Source organism: Artemia sp. Qi Xiang Cuo, chromosome 16 (genome assembly GCF_049724085.1).
Source record: "Artemia sp. Qi Xiang Cuo chromosome 16, ASM4972408v1, whole genome shotgun sequence".
NCBI classification, from domain to species: Eukaryota; Metazoa; Arthropoda; class Branchiopoda; order Anostraca; family Artemiidae; genus Artemia; species Artemia sp. Qi Xiang Cuo.
Genome location: NC_142809.1, coordinates 57,047,518 through 57,063,792, shown reverse-complemented (window position 1 = coordinate 57,063,792; position 16,275 = coordinate 57,047,518). Strand labels below are relative to the sequence as shown.

The 16,275-nt window shown below is 35.2% G+C and overlaps 1 protein-coding gene across 1 annotated transcript in view; it reads right to left on the bottom strand.

Moving 5' to 3' along the window:
* cyst (rho guanine nucleotide exchange factor 18 cysts) overlaps positions 1-16,275 on the bottom strand; it is a 402,635-nt gene that overhangs the window by 172,201 nt on the left and 214,159 nt on the right. The gene's annotated exons all lie outside the window — the stretch shown is intronic.

Genomic DNA, 16,275 nt, shown 5'->3' with positions numbered 1-16,275 from the left:
GTCAATAATAAAAGGAAATTTATTTTACGGAACCTCTATACAATCTGAAGTTGAACTAGCTTCCAATGCTATTGATTTGCTTGAAAGGGGCTGGGTAGTGGCTTACAAGAATTACTAATACTACTACTACTAAAAATTCACTCCAGAACCATATCCTCTGAGAGAGAGAGGGATAAAGAAGGGGCATCCCCACTCATATACGGGATAATTTTGGTTCGCTTTAAGTTTTAATATTGCTCCTTACTTTCAGTTGATAAAACTAGTTTCTTTTTAATTTAATTTCTGGCCTTTTTCCGAATCATGTCAGGGAACCCCACTCCCCGTGTAAGACTTTCTCCGGAAAATCCCCCCGGAAACTTTCATCCTCACAGAAACCCCCCCCCCCCCTCTGCACAACATTCTCCCCGGGAATATTCCGGACATTTCACAATAACAACTATTATATGTATATGATGAAAAAATTGCATAACTTCTAGCTTTTTCCCCAGGGACTGTGGGGGTCACACCTCACCAGAGGCATAGTTAGTGTTCCTTTCAACTATGCTGAATAAAATGGATATCCTAAAATGTTGATCGGGTGTCTTTGGGGAAAGGGCGTAGGAGGTGGGCTAGATGCCCTCAAATATTTTTGGTTACTTAAAATAGGCACTAGAACTTTAGATTTCCATTCGAATGAGTCGTCTCCCGATCTCTTATGATCGTTGGTTCAATACGATCACCTTTGGGAAAAAAAAACAGCAACAACAAAACAAGTAAGCACACATCGGCGACGCTTCTTTTGCCAAAATAAATTCACAATACAAAATACATTTTTTGCAGATAGAAGCTTGAAACCTCTACAATAGTCTGATGGTGTGATTTTCATAAAGATCATTTAATTTTTTAGGTGTTTCTCCCCTTTTTCAAAAATTAAGAAATTTTCTCAAGCCTGTAGCTTTTGATGAGTAACGTTAAACTTAATGAGTTTATCTAAATATATTTAGTATTAATAGGGGGAGTACGCCAAATAATACCATAATATGAACTTGATTTCACTTGCGCCTTTACACCTTGGTTAAAGTTAACTATTTTCGGCAAGAGAATTACTTCAACTTCGCTCGACATGACAACTCGCCATTCATCCTTTCCATGCTTTAGAGTGACAAAACGTGAACAAGAATTGCCAGCTATAGAACGACGAACGGGGTCCGCCAATATTCTTATGTAAGGGATTGAACTGCGGTGATTTAAGGGGGAGAATTAAACTGGCATGCTCTGGGTGCCAGTTTTATTCGCTACGTCACTGACCAGCTATACTGCAAGGACGTCACATTTGATCCTCTCACTTATCGAAGTGTTAGTTCCACTTTTTATGAAAAACTACAAAAATTTCTTTATATCAAACAGTTCGTGGTAACGAACTTAAATTAACGAAATAATTCATTTAATTAACTAAATGATTGACGTTACCACGAACATGGTAACGAGGTAAGTTCGTGGTAAGGAGCGACCCGGCTCCAATTTATTGATACCAATAGATACATCAAAAGAATTAGATTTTTATCTGATTTCAAATATATAAGATTCATCAAGTTTAATCTTACCCATCAATAGTTAAAAACCTGAGAAAATTTGGCTGATTTTCGAAAAAAGGGGGAAAGACCCCCTAAGTGATAGAACCTTATAACTTTGAAAATCACACTATCAGATTCAGCGTATCAGAGAATCCTACTGTAGAGGTTTCAAGCTCCTATCTGCAAAAATGTGGAATTTTGTATTTTTTGCCTGAAGAAAGATCACGGATGCGTGTTTTTTTTTTTTGTTTTTTTTTTTTTTTTTTTTCCAGGGGTGATTGTATTGACCCAGTTGTCCTAGAATATCGTGGGAGGGCTCATTGGAACGAAAATTAAAAGTTCTAGCGCCCTTTTTAAGTGACCAAAAAAATGGAGGGCACCTAGGCCCCCTCCCACGCTCATTTTTTTCCCAGTCACCCGTTGAAAAATTTTGAGATAGCCATTTTGTTCAGCATGGTCGAAAATATGATAACTATATCTTTTAGGATGACTTAATCCCCCAAAGTTCCCGGGGGGAGGGCTGAAAGTTAAGAACTTTACCCAATGTTAACATAAAGTATTGGTCATTGGGAAGTACACAAGACGTTTTCAGGGGATTTTTTTCTGGTAGGGGGGGGGGGATGGGTCAGGGGTTATGTGGGAGGATCTTTACATGGTCATGTGGGAAGGGACATTGATATGAAGGGGGCGCCGGATTTCCCAGCATTATTTAAATAAAGATCAGAAATTAAACAACAAAAAAAAAACAAGTTTTTCAACTGAAAGTAAGGAGCAACATCAAAACTTAAAACGAACAGAAAATATTACGTATATGATTGGGTTCGCCCCCTAGTCAATAACTCGCACATTAAGCCAAAGATTTTTAAGGACTTTCATAACAGCTATTTATTCTAATTAACGGCCTTTTTGATTAAGGGGTTATTTTTAAAGAAATGGAACAGAATTCGAAATTCAGCGTAAAGAGCAAGGTATTGACTGGGGAGTGTACCCCATAATATATGTATTAAAAATATATGGATATTGAAGTTCTTTACGTAAGTTAATGCGTAAGTTACGTATATTTATTACTAATAAAAACGTTCGTAAATAAGATTAAACAACGTTCGAGAAAGTCATTTAACCAAATAAAAGTAAAATTAATATGCAAATTTGGTGTTGATTATTCATGTACGGTGAGCCAAAATCAAAACCTGCATTTATTCAAAAACTTTAAAAAAAAAAAAAAAAATGTTTTAACTGAAAGTAAGGAGCGACGTTAAAACTTAAAACGAACAGAAATTATTCCGTATATGAAACGGGCTGTCCCCTCCTCAATGCCTCGCTCTTTACACTAAAGTTTGACTTTCCCACAACTCTATTTTTTTTTAAAATAAAAAAATTTAGCGTAAAGTGCGAGGCGTTGATGAGGGGACAGCCCCTTTCATATACGGAATAATTTCTGTTCGTTTTAAGTTGTAACGTCGCTCCTTAATTTCAGTTAAAACTTTTTTTTTTTTTATATAATATTGTTAAATAAGGAATGTTATGATAATCACGACAAGCCTCGTAAAAAAAGGTCAGCCCAATGGGAAACAATAATATTTTCTAATAAATAAAATAGGGAGTATATTTTTACCTTTGATAGATGAATAGGGAGCACTCATTCAAAGAAAATGCAGGGACAAGCATAGAAAAATGAAGAAACAAATAGAAAGAGAGGGAGAAAAACAAATGTTGAGTTTAGGGCCTGGTTTATTCAATTATATAGCTGAGAAAATATGCTTTTGGACCAATTATCATCTTAAGACTCTTAGAGTTGGCAGAATAATGTTTATTGTTTACATATAGTATTTGTTATAGGAAAGTAAAAAAAAAAATTTTTAGGGGATGGAGGATTTTACGCGGGGGAGGATTTCCACGGGGAGAATTTTCCGTTGAGAAGGAAGTTTCCGGGGATGAATTTTCAATGGGAAATTTTACACAGGGGAATTCGCCAGAATTCCTACACGAACTTCATTTTATTTTTTTTATTTTTATTTATTTTTATTTTTTTCTATCTATTTTTTTTTAGTTTTTGTTAGTAGCACACCCTCGCAAGTGACGCTTTTGGTGTGCTACCGATTGATTTTGTCTCTGTTTTTTTGGGGGGAGGGGGGGATAATAAATTGCTATTACTACTACTACTACTACTACTTCATTCTCTTTGCCAACTCCATCTTACATGTGGTGCTGTTCCGGGGAAATTGTCTGAGGGAAATTTTCAAAGGGGTTGGAATTCTCTGGGCAATTTTTCAGTGACAGGAGCGGGGAATTATCCACGGGAGAAATTTTCCATGGAGGAACTTTCTGCGGGAGAAATTCTTCATCGGGGAATTTTCCACAGGGAAAAATTCTATTGTAGGGGGGGGGGGGGGTCCGTGAAAAAAATTTACGGAGGGAATTTCCGGCATAATTTGAAAAACGATTGGAAATTAAATGAAAAACAAGACTTCTTTTCAAATAATAGGCTTAGGAGAATTTTTCGGGCTGAATTGTATGCAACAAATTTACAGGGGGACTACTCAGCGAGGATCAAATTTTCCCGGGGGTTAAGAGATTTTACACATCAGGAACTTTCCATGTAGTAATTTTTGGCGGGGGTATTTTCCATGGAGGTGTGAGGCTGATTTCCCTACATTATTTAAAAACTATCAGAAATTAAATAAAAGAAAACAAGTTTTTTTCAACTGAAAGTAAGGGGCAACATTAAAACTTGACACGAACAGAAACTATTCCGTATTTGAGGGGGGATATCCCCTCTTCAATATCTCGCTATTTACTAGTTTGAATTTTTGTCTCAATTCTTTAAGAACGACCCCTGAAACAGAAGCACCGTTATAATTAACTTTTTTGAAATGCTAAAGATCTTTGGCGTGAAGAGCATGGCATTGAGAAGGGGCATTCCCTCTCATATACGGAATAATTTCTATTAGTTTTTAAATTTTAATGTTACTCATTAGGGAGACTCGCTATAACTAGGACACCTCTATAACTGGGACATTCAAGGTTTTAGTGTCTTAATGTTCCGTAAAAAAAAATCTATTAATGCAACTGAAGAACAGGCATCTAGTAGCCATCATGTGAGTGAAGTAGAGTAAAGATGACTGAAAGTTTTTTTCAACAAGTTTGAAAAAGTAAATTTTTATGGTTGCTTTGTAATTATTTTCAAAATATGCAATGTTTGGCCATTCCTGAACACCTGAAGTTAGAAAATCCATACTGTTTTCAGGAGATAGTGTATTCATCAAGGTTTAGAAGGTGCTAAGGGTTTGTAAGTTTACTAGCACTATCTTCGAGAAACGCAAATAAATCCAAAAACGCTGCCACCACTACTGGGACAACTGGTATATCATGTCTATATATATATATATATATATATATATATATATAAACTTCTGGAGAAACTAGAATGTTTAGGTTTTTGATTGGTCTTTGAAGCGTTTAGATAGCTTCATCAGGAGTCGAGCAATACTCCAAAGAAGATTTTTTGTCACAGTTATAGCCGGTCTCCCCTACTAGTTGAAAAAATTATACGCGGGAGGAACTTTCAATGGAATAATTTTTTTTTTTGGGGGGGGGGGGGTCATGGATGGATGAGACAAATTTCCCCGCGTTATTTGAAAAAATGATCAGAAATTAAATTGAAAAAAAACTTTCAGCTGGAAAAAACCTGTATTTTTTATTTAATATCTAGAAAGAAATCCTTTCGACCAGTGTAAGTGAGCAGATATCCCCTTAAAAATTATGTGCAAGAATCTGTGCAGAAAAATATATATCAAGTTATAGTTAATTTTAACCCCTTTATATCTACAGTCTTATTTAAGTTAGCGAACATGTAAGCATTTTCTACTTTTTTTATTTTCTTTTTGATAGAAAACTTCAAACTTTTAAAGACCTTCAAAGACCTACTAACAGCTTCAACTTGTGCAAAGCTTCAAAAATTCGAAGTTGCAGTCTTACCAACTCCCATTGTCTTTCATATGGTCTTTAATAAAACGTGGTGCAAAGTATAGCCTCACAAGGTTTCATGTGGGACATAGCGAGGTGGGTTCAAGGACTGCTCTGAAGGCGGGTCCTTGCCATAGATTTAATCATCATAAAATAAAATATAACACTACTATTCCCTCAAAGGCTCATTGGCCGTTAAAGAAGGGGGAAGACAAACGAGTCACTTACTCAAAAAAAAAAAAAATTATAATAATCACTTACTCAGAGAGAGAAGAGCAAAAAGTAGAAGAAAGGAAAATATAAACAAAATAAAACTATAGAAAACAAAACTAAATACATTAAATAGACTAAATTTATTAAATAGATTATATAGACTCCAATAAAATAATAATAAATATATAAGAAAAATAAATAAATAGATAAAAATAACTTCTAAGAAGCCGATAACTTCTAACAATTTTTTTTTTTAACAAACCGAATGAGTGGAATGAGTGAGCATAAGCAATTTAAGCTCAATTTTCTGTTCTCCTTTTTATTTTCCTACTAAGCTGTTTATAGAGGCCTTGCTAATCACGTTCTATCCCTCCTAAAAGTCATCGAAATATTTAAAGTGGAAATTTTTTGTTTCTACAGAAGCAAAGAAGAAAGACAAAAAAACTTATTCTGTGTACCATATGTAATAAATTGCTCTCCACTGGGAAATAAACAGGAAAATCATTACGAGAATAGCCGATTCGGAACCAATTTTTGAAAAGGAAAAAGAAAATGAATTTTTCAATAAGACCATTGATAAACCCTGGACAAATTTATACAGTCCTTACATGTATGCTACCTAATGCACTAGACTTATTAGGAGTTTCAGGAACTCGTATCCCAGGGGTGGAAAACATGAAATTAGGTGATATAGAATTTATTTACTCAGACAGGAGGGACAAGGTGCATAGGTAGGGGAGTAGGACTCATGAGGAAAAAGGAAGATGCTAAGTCTTGTTTAGGTTGGGAAGGTATTAATAACATAAATGGTAGTTGTTCGTTTTATGACTAAAAAGTGCAGGGTATCAGTCATAGTAGTATATGCCCCTGTAGAACCGACTGATGGAGGTAGAAGCAACTCAAATGACATATACTTACAACTACAAGAAAAAATAGACAGGGTCCCAGGTAGATATACGATATTTGTATTAGGGGATTTTAAGGCCCAGCTTAGTAAAAATAGGGATAGATGGTATCCAAGCCTAGGTAAATTTGGTATAGGAAAAGAAAACAGTAATGGCTACAGACTGCTGCAATTTTATAGATATAACAATCTTGTTATAACTAATGCAACGTTTGGTGATGAAATGGTCCATAAGCTAACATGACAAAAAGAAAGCCAACCTTAATGACTGTGTTATTGTAAACCGAAGACTGCCAGGGTCGATACAAAATACTGGGCATACAAATGTACTCTCACTTATTTTAAAACTAAAGATCACCAGCAAGTAGTGTCTAGGGTTAATCTAAAGCTGTAATTTAGGTAGGGTAACTGCTTTCCGAGAAGCAATGACGTTGGTAGACTCCAGTATGAGAATTTGGGAGAAACTTTACAGGAACAGTTGAATACTAAACTAAATATACTAAAATACAGAACTTATGTACTAATTACAAAAAGTGGATAACCAAAAGAGATTGGAATAAAGCGGACTGGCCTCTATATCTATCAACCCTTGCTCTTCTTTTGTCTACGATTAAAGTTCCATTTAATTTACTTTGTACCAGTGTTATATCCCCACAAGCTCGAGTTCAGCTGAATGTATATTACATCCAGATTGTTTCCTGCCTGAAAAGTGGCTGTCCCGCTTTGTCGTTTTAAGCTTAAGACTAGAGGCTCAATATGGAAATCTGACCCTGATTTAAAAATTGTGAAAAATCATGCAAAATTGTGGCTTAGAATTTGGGTAGCGTGCGGCTGCCCTTTTAAGGGGTCACCTTTTTGACATTAAACAGAAAACGAAGTTGGAGTTTAAACGTTATCTTCGTAAAGTAAGGTACAATGGTGTAGAATTTCCGAAGACCTCTAGTCAGTGGAAACAAGTGATTAATGTTGCGAAATTTGATTCACCTCCTAATGCCGATCAGATCCTTAATATCTCTTGGATTAATCATTATAATAAAATTTTTAATATTATGGATTATGCAGTTTACTCTCAGTTTACTAGCCTCTGTTCTAATTTATTATCTATGAGAATTTATCTAAGCTACGTGCCTCCTGTTTCCGCTGACCGTTTGATTCGTTGTGTTAAGAATTTAAAATCTAAATCATGTGATATTGATGGTCTTAGTGTTTTCCACCTTCATATTGATTCGAAAGAATTGATTTATCATTTGCAGTTATTATTTCAAATTTGTCTATGTACGTCTTAGGTGCCTGATTCTTTTTTGTGCGGGAGTGTCACTTCGATTCTTAAACGTGGGAAAGATCCGCTTAATTGCGCATCATATAGACCTATTACGGTAGCCTGTTCGCTGAGCAAAGTTTTTGAATATGTCCTGCTTCCGGAAATTCTTCCAAAAGTTGATTATGTGTCAAATCAATTTGGGTTTAAACCAGATATAGGATGCCAACATGCACGTCGAATTCCTACTTCTTTTTTAATTCAAGCACAAAAAGATGGATCTGAAGTTCATTTATATGCGTTATATATTTCAAAAGCTTTTGACTCGGTTTGTGACAGCCAACTATGGTATTCTCTAACCCAGCTTGGAGTGAATTCATATGTTATATGTGTCCTTCGTTTTTGGTATGCAAATTCATATGTTCGACTTCGGTCAGGAGAGATCTTTTTTGGTAATATTGATTCAGAGTTCAGAGAGTTAAGAGCAATTCAATCGGATAAAATAAAGGATTAAATCTGGACAGCTTGCGTAACCAATTTTTTACCTGTGTGTGGCTTTGTGCCAAAATTGTGAATATCTTTTTCGAAAACAAGAAAAATAACTTATTGCTTTGTTACAATACTAGATCAATTAAGGACTACATTTGTACATTGACAAGATCCAAAGTGTGAAAATGGCAAACCAAACATTAGAGGCCGAGAAAATGCAAAATGCCCAGTTTTTGCGAGAAATAAATTTCAAATTGGATTTATTACCAGCGCTTTCAGAGAAAGCTAATGCAATTCCTGGACTTTCGGATAGCATTGCTGCCTTACAAGTACAGATGAATAACATTAGTACACAGCTATCTAGAAATGTTGAGACAAATGAAGAAATTAAAAAAGACCTGGAAAATGTGAAATCAGACCTAGTAATCATATCTGAACGAGCCAGCCAGCTCGAAACAGAGCAGAATAGAACAAATTTGATTATTTATAATTATACTCTGCAACAGCATGGCAAGTATACTGTGAAGCAAGAAATAATGGATTTATTAAACCGTGCTATGCCTTCTCTCAAAATAAGTCGATATGATGTACATGACATTTTTAGATTGAAATCAGGGCCAGTAGTAGTGAATCTAAACTCGGTCGAAATCAGAGACTATATCTTAAGAAATAGTTTCTTATTGAGAAAGGGAGTTCTATCGGTGGCCCCAGATTACACAGCTAAACAAAGAGAAGTCCGTAAACACTTAAAGGAAATTATGAATCTTGCATAGAACGACGGCCGTGATGCAATGCTACGAGGTGACAAGCTGTTTATCCAAGGCCGACTATTCAGGTACGATGGAAAGGCTGTGATTGAGGTTAAATGTAACTTGGCGCCAGTTAAAAATATTGGTCCACCCCTAGTGCTAGACTCCCAAATTACCCTGCTGTTATCCCGATGGGGCTAGATAGTGATGCCAGTGATAGTGATGCCGAGACAGTGATACCATCAACAGCCTATTCTCAGGCAGTATCGGCAACTAAAAGACCTGCTAGTGCTGTTATTAGCCCTAATGACCTACATCGACCAGGCATTCGTAACGTGGCACCCAGATGAAACCATTCTCCAAGAAAAGGACTTAACAGAAGACCTCGCAGTGGTTTTTCCCGTAATTTTGTTGATAATAGTCAGCGAGTGCTAACAGATGTTAATAGTCGCAGTCGTGAGTATTACCATTTTGCCTTTTCTTCGACAGAGGCCAGGAACAAGGACCTCCAAGAAATGGCTATTGATATTAATGCACTGACAGAAAACATAGACGCATAGGAAATAAAGAGTCATTTACTGAGTTTAGTGTCATGGAACATACAAGGACTAAGTGATAAGCTACCTTATTTATATGATGAATTACTTTCGTTTGATGTGATTTCGTTTATTGAAACATGGAACGTTCATTCTCCTATATCACCTCTCCCAGGGTATTTGGTTGAACAGGTTGTGCGTAAACCAGCAAAAAATAATAGACATTATGGTGGTATTTTGGTTTTGATTAAATCATCAGCTATTGATGGTTATGAAAGAGTTAAGAGTAGATCTGAAAATTTACTTTGGCTTCGTATTTGTTTTAAATGTGGGAAGAGATTAATTTTGGGCATTGTGTATATCCCTCCACAAAATAGTTCTTATAATCGAGAAAATACTTGGGAAATTTTAGATGATGAATTGTCGCTAATACATGAAAGTTATAGTGATTTTGAGTGCGTTTCGATGGGGGATTTCAATGCTTATACCGGCGTTGAGGTTGAGGTTCCAGATTTATTAATCCCAGATTTAGGGGATTTGGTCCCAATTTGTTGTAGAATACCGCGAAGTAATAAGGATGAAAAAAGAAAAATAAATGTTTGGGGAAGAAAGCTCCTGGAGCTTTGCGGGGAACATGGTCTGATCATTAAGAATGGAAGGTTTGGAAATGATATGGGTTTGGGCGAGTTCACTTGCCTTTTGAGCCAAGCTCCAAGTGTTATAGAGTATGTTCTTAATAATATAACATGAGGGCCTGGATCGAGTGATATTGACTTCCTATATTTATTTGGATCTGATCATAGATCTATTGAGATTGAGTTGAACACTGGGACGCTTCAGGATGTTGTTCCTAGAGTTAGAAATTTATCAAATAGGAAGCTTAGATTAGAGGGCTTAGGAAAAAGAATTAGATATGATTTAATTGATAATGATTTTGAAAAATTTAAAAGGGAGCTTATGAAGTTGCATATAACAAATAAGTTGAAAGCGTTAGAAGAAGATGGAAAAGATATACATGGGATAATTATGGAGTTAAATTAAATAATTTGCAGTTGTGCAGCATCGTTTAATCCGAATCAAAATTAAAATAAAAACTAGCGATATTTTGATTTGGAGATTAAGTTAATTAAAGAAAAGTTCGGATGTTCATTAAATCTTTTAAAAGAATGTTATAAACCTGAAGAGCAAAGTTTAAGATTAGCCAAATATAAAGATAAAAGAAGAGATTACAAAAGGTTAATTAAAAGGAAAAAAAGAGTTTGAGAATAAGAAGAAACTGGATATTGCAAATTATTTTAGAAATAAAGATTTTAAGAATTTTTGGGGTTATATAAGGAATTATATTGGAAATGAAAAAGGAAAGACATAGGTGGCTCCAGACGCCAACTCATGGCCTGATTACCTAGAAAGCATGGAAGGTGACTGCGCAGAATTACAGGAGGTAACACATACTACAGAGATGGTTGTTTATCCCATGAAGGAACATGAGTATGATTTAGTAGGGGAAGTGAGTAATGATGAGGTCAAGATTGTATTCAAGAATTTAAAAGGGGGTTCGGCTGCGGGGGTTGACTGTGTACCAATAAAGTTATATAAGAATTTTCTTTAAATTTTTATGTCGATAATTTTTTTTATTTGTAATAAGGTGTTAACTTCAGGACAATGGCCAAATGAGTGGAAGAGATCAGTGCTTATGCCGCTTTTTAAGAGAGGTAACCCTAAGTTGCACATAAATTATCGTTTAATAGCGCTAGTCCCTGCTTTAAGTAAGATAATGGAGAAAATACTAGATACAAGGCTTTTTAAATGGTTATATAAAAATAATATAATACATGAACAACGAGGAGGTTTCAGAACAGGGTACGGGACAGTAGATACAATATTTATTTTAAAGGCATTAATTGATAAATACGGAAAGGGAAAAACTGGTCTTTATGTGGGATTTCTGGACCTCCACAAGGCGTTCGACAGTGTCGACAGAGAGCTATTAAAGGATGCCCTGGTTAGAATTGGCCTCCCTCATTTGTTTGTGAGGTTGATAGTGAGTATGTATATTTGTGGGAGTGGAATCGTGCTAGTTGGTAGCAGGTTTTCTAGGTTTTTTAATATTAAGCTGGGTGTAAAACAAGGCAACACTCTTTCTCCTAAATTGTTTAACATTTTTATAAATGATGTTGTTGATTATCTAGAGAATAGATGGGCTCCGAATGTTAGTCTAGGGACCCATAAACTATCACTACTATTATTTGCAGATGATATTGCCTTAGTGGCTAGCACACCGCAAGATCTGCAGACGCTTTTGAGTCTTATAGATGATTATTTGCAGATGAAAAAACTAAGGCTGAATGTTGAAAAGAGTGAAGTTGTTATTTTAAAAAAAAGGAAAACAAGTGGCGGAGATAATTATAAATTTAAATTTAATAATGAGGAACTTAAAGTAAGTAAAAGAATAAAATATTTAGGATTTGTTTTATCGGAAAATGGAAGTTTAAAGAGTCATGTTGATGAAGTAATTAATAGAGGTAAAGTGGCCATGTCTGCAATTTTTAGAAATCCGACGATAATGGGAATTAAAAACCTAAAAATGCACAAAATAATATTTAATACAAAAATTTTATCAGTATTAGAGTATGGAGCGGAGATTTGGGGCGGAGAAGCGGCACAGAAGTTGGAGTCCCTCCAGCTCCAGTATTATAAAAGACTATTTGGATTACATCAGACAACTCATTCACAGGTTCTGAAAGGTGATATGGGCCTGTTTTAGTTAAAACTACGTAGGTCTATTTTGATGCTTAGATTTTGGTTGAATATCATTAGGTACAATGAAGACAGACTAGTAAGTGCTGCTTATTATCAGATGTTGAGCTATGATTCGAAAAGGTCGTGGCCATCCCAAATTAGGTCATTACTAGAAAGTGTGGGAATGGCTTACTTATGGAATGACGGTCTTGGTTCCCCTAATCTACCAACAAATTTAGTAAGCCAGGTACGATTTATCTTAGAGGGTCAAGAAATTCAGTATTGGCAAGGGCTGGTTTTAAATTCTGCTACATTGAATCATTATAATCAGGTTAAACCTAGTTTTGGAGAGGAAATTTATTTTAAATTCAATTTACCGGCTATGATTTTATGTCGATGGATTCAGCTTAGGGCGAATCGCCTTCCAATCCAGAGTAGACAAATGGTGTTCGACAGAGGGATAGTACATCCTGATGGTCGGTATGTGTGTCCCCTTTGTAGGGATGAGGACGAAGATTTGGACCATTTTCTCCGAAAGTGCCCGGTGCTCTCTGATTTAAGGGAAAATTACTTACATGGGATTGTTTTGCTGCTTCCAAATATATTACAAAGTAGTAATCCGACCACAATATTTCGTATTGGTGCGTACATGGAGAAGGGATTAAAAAGAAGGAAATGTTTTTACAATTAATTATTATTAATTATATGGAATTAAAGTTTTTTTTTTTTTTTTGTATTTTAACAGAAGGTATTTTTCGCTATGTATTCATGTTAATGTGTGTTTGTAATTTGCTCTGTTGTAATTTTTCTATTTTCATATTTTTTGTGTGTATATGGCTCTTGGGCTTTTTGAAATACACGATCTATCTATCTATCTATTCCAATTCGGTCTGGACTTAGGCAGGGAGAAGTTCTGTCACCATACCTTTTTAATGCTTGTTTATACCCTGTGCTTTCTCGTATTTTTCCGTCGTGTTTTACGGGTCTAACTAATTTATCTTATATTGCTTATGCAGATGATTTATTACTTATTAGCCGTTCAAAATTCACCCTAGCTAAGTCTACCCAGTTTGTTTCTAAGCTTTTGGAAAAAATTGGCCTCGTGCTTAATGCTGAAAAATGTGAATATTTAGTTTTCAATGCTAAAAACCCAAGTAGTGATTTGAGTTGTAGTTCTTTTTCACTTAAGCCGGCTCCTGCGTCGCTTTTGATCGGGAATAGTATCCGCTCTTCTATTTAAGATATCCATACTAGTGCACATGCAGATATCAAAAATAATCTTAAAGCAGGCTATGCTAAAATTGTCCCAAATTACGGCCGACATTCTCGTAAGGCATTGGCTAAACTCTATTCTACATATTGCGACCATTCCATTCTTTTTCTATCAGGTTTGCGCCCATTTTTGAATACTAGTGATAGGTGATGCAGGATAGTGATGATAGGTGATGCAGGATAGTGAGTGATAGTGATGTGATACTAGTGATAGTGATGCGGGATATTAGAGTTTTGTATTTCCGTTATTGTAAATATCTTTTGTATTTGCCTCGTTGGTATAGAAACCGTAAGATTATTCGAATGTTTAATGCAACTGATATATTGACGTCATATAATAAGTTGGATTCCAAGCTAAAAGATGAGGCCTGCAAGCGGTTCGGTCCTTTTCATCCTCTTGTGCGATTGTTCTGATTTGCATTTTTAGTTCTTTATATTGATATTGTTTTGCATGTGTTTTGTTTTATATGTCTTTACCTTTTATTTTCTTTTGTTCCTCCACTTTTCTATAATTGTTAGTGGGTCAAAAATAAATTATTATTGTTATTATTATAATTCAAAATGCATATAAATTATAGAACTAGGTTAATTTATTTATTTTTTTTGTGGAAAATAATAAAACTAAACTCTTCTTTTTTAAAATAAAAAAAGGCGTGTATTTACTAAAATATACTAAAAGGAGCACACCAAAGCAATACATAACATTAAGCAATACATATAGAGCGCATCAATACATAATATTGTCTACAGGATGTTGTGTCAGGGTTTCTTCAGCCCCCCTCCCCCCTAAGAAAAGTGCAGATTTTTAGTCCATGATATAACTATTATTTAAAGAGCAAACGAAAGAGAATGATAGCCACAATCTCAGTTGTGATAGGTCTTTTTGTCAAGTTTTAATATCTTTGAGATTTTCTTTTTTGTTGTTGTTGTTGAAAAACACACTGTTCGAATTTCATGTCATTTTCAGAAAACTCTTTCTAGTGGTGCGCTTGCTTGCAATTTAATTTTGATTATTCCCTTTTTAAGTTATTCCTTTTCATTTTTGCTCACTGATGATTTCATTTGTCAATTCATAGTAATTTTTGTTTTCAGTCTGATTAATAATACAACTTTATTTCTGCTTGTTTTAGGTTGGAAAATAGCTATTCACTTTTCTTAGAGAAATGTTTTTCTTTTGGAACCAAAATTTACTCAAATGTTGTCAAGCTTAAGAAAGAAAAGAATTAACAACTGTTTTGAATGTGAAAATAGCACCACATCATTCTCCAATCTGTAGAATTAAGTTGAAAAATTTCGCTCCACATTTTCCTTTTATAGAAGTGCCGATATGTGGTTTTTTATACAGGAGGCCCTAGTGTATTACTACTCTTATTACTGCTAAAAACTAGCTGAAGGCCAACAAAGATACATTTTGATACCTCTTAACTTGCTATTTAACAGTGGAAATTTTAATAGCGTATGGGCTTTTGGTGCGAAAATGTTTAGGTGGATTGGAGACAAAAACAATTGACCCTCCACACCTGGGGGAGGGGTACCTAGTTACCTCTCGTAAATAAATTCTACGTTCAGTAGCCTAAAACCTTCTATAGGATCAAAGAAGAAAAGATTCACTCATCCCCTTCTAAACTCAAACTTTTAAGTCTCCTCCCCCGCGTGCTCTGAAAGTCTGAGCTAGATCCCACAAGCCCTCCCGAAATATTCCAAATAAGTTATTTTAATACCCTGGATTCATATAGTGTCTTTCAATTTACCTGTCCCCTGCCTTCAAGTAAAATTTCAAGATTCACTTGGTCCACTAACACTCTCTGAAATTTTCAAATGGATTGCCTAAGCAGTTCTCGAGGCATTGCACATAAACTATCTTGATGGCAATGGAAGAAATAGTGTCTTCTGATTTACCTTGTTACCCCTCACGAATAAATTCTAGGTTTGGTAAGGGCGTATAGTGAAAACCTTCTATAGGATAAAAAAAAAAGGTTCACTATCTCCTTCTAAACTTAAAATTTTAAGTCTCATCCCCCCGTTTATGCACTCAAAATCTGAGCTAGATCCCACAAGTCGTTCCCCAAATATTGTAATTATGTTATTTTAATACACTGTATACATATGTCATTCAATTTACCTGTCCTCACCCCTTAAAGTAAAAATTCAAGATTCACTTGATCCACTAATACTCTCTTAATTTTTCAAATGGATTGCCTAAGCAGTTCTCGAGGCATTGCGTATAAACTATCTTGATGGTAATGGAAGAAATAGTGTCTTCTGATTTACCTTGTTACCTCTCACGAATAAATTCTACGTTCGGCAAGGGCGTATAGTGAAAACCTTCTATAGGGTAAAAAAAGGTTCACTATCTCCTTCTAAACTTAAAATTTTAAGTCTCATCCCCCCATTTATCCACAGAAAATCTGAGCTACTCTCTGAAAGTTTCAACTGAATTTCTTAAGCTATTCATGAGACATTTCAGAAAAACTGCTTTGATGACCTCAGTGCACATTATGTCTTTCGATTTACGTCGCTACTTCATCGTGGATAGTCTCAGATAGTCTCTGATATCGTGGGTAGGGACTTATACTCAGTATTGTGTAGTTTCAGG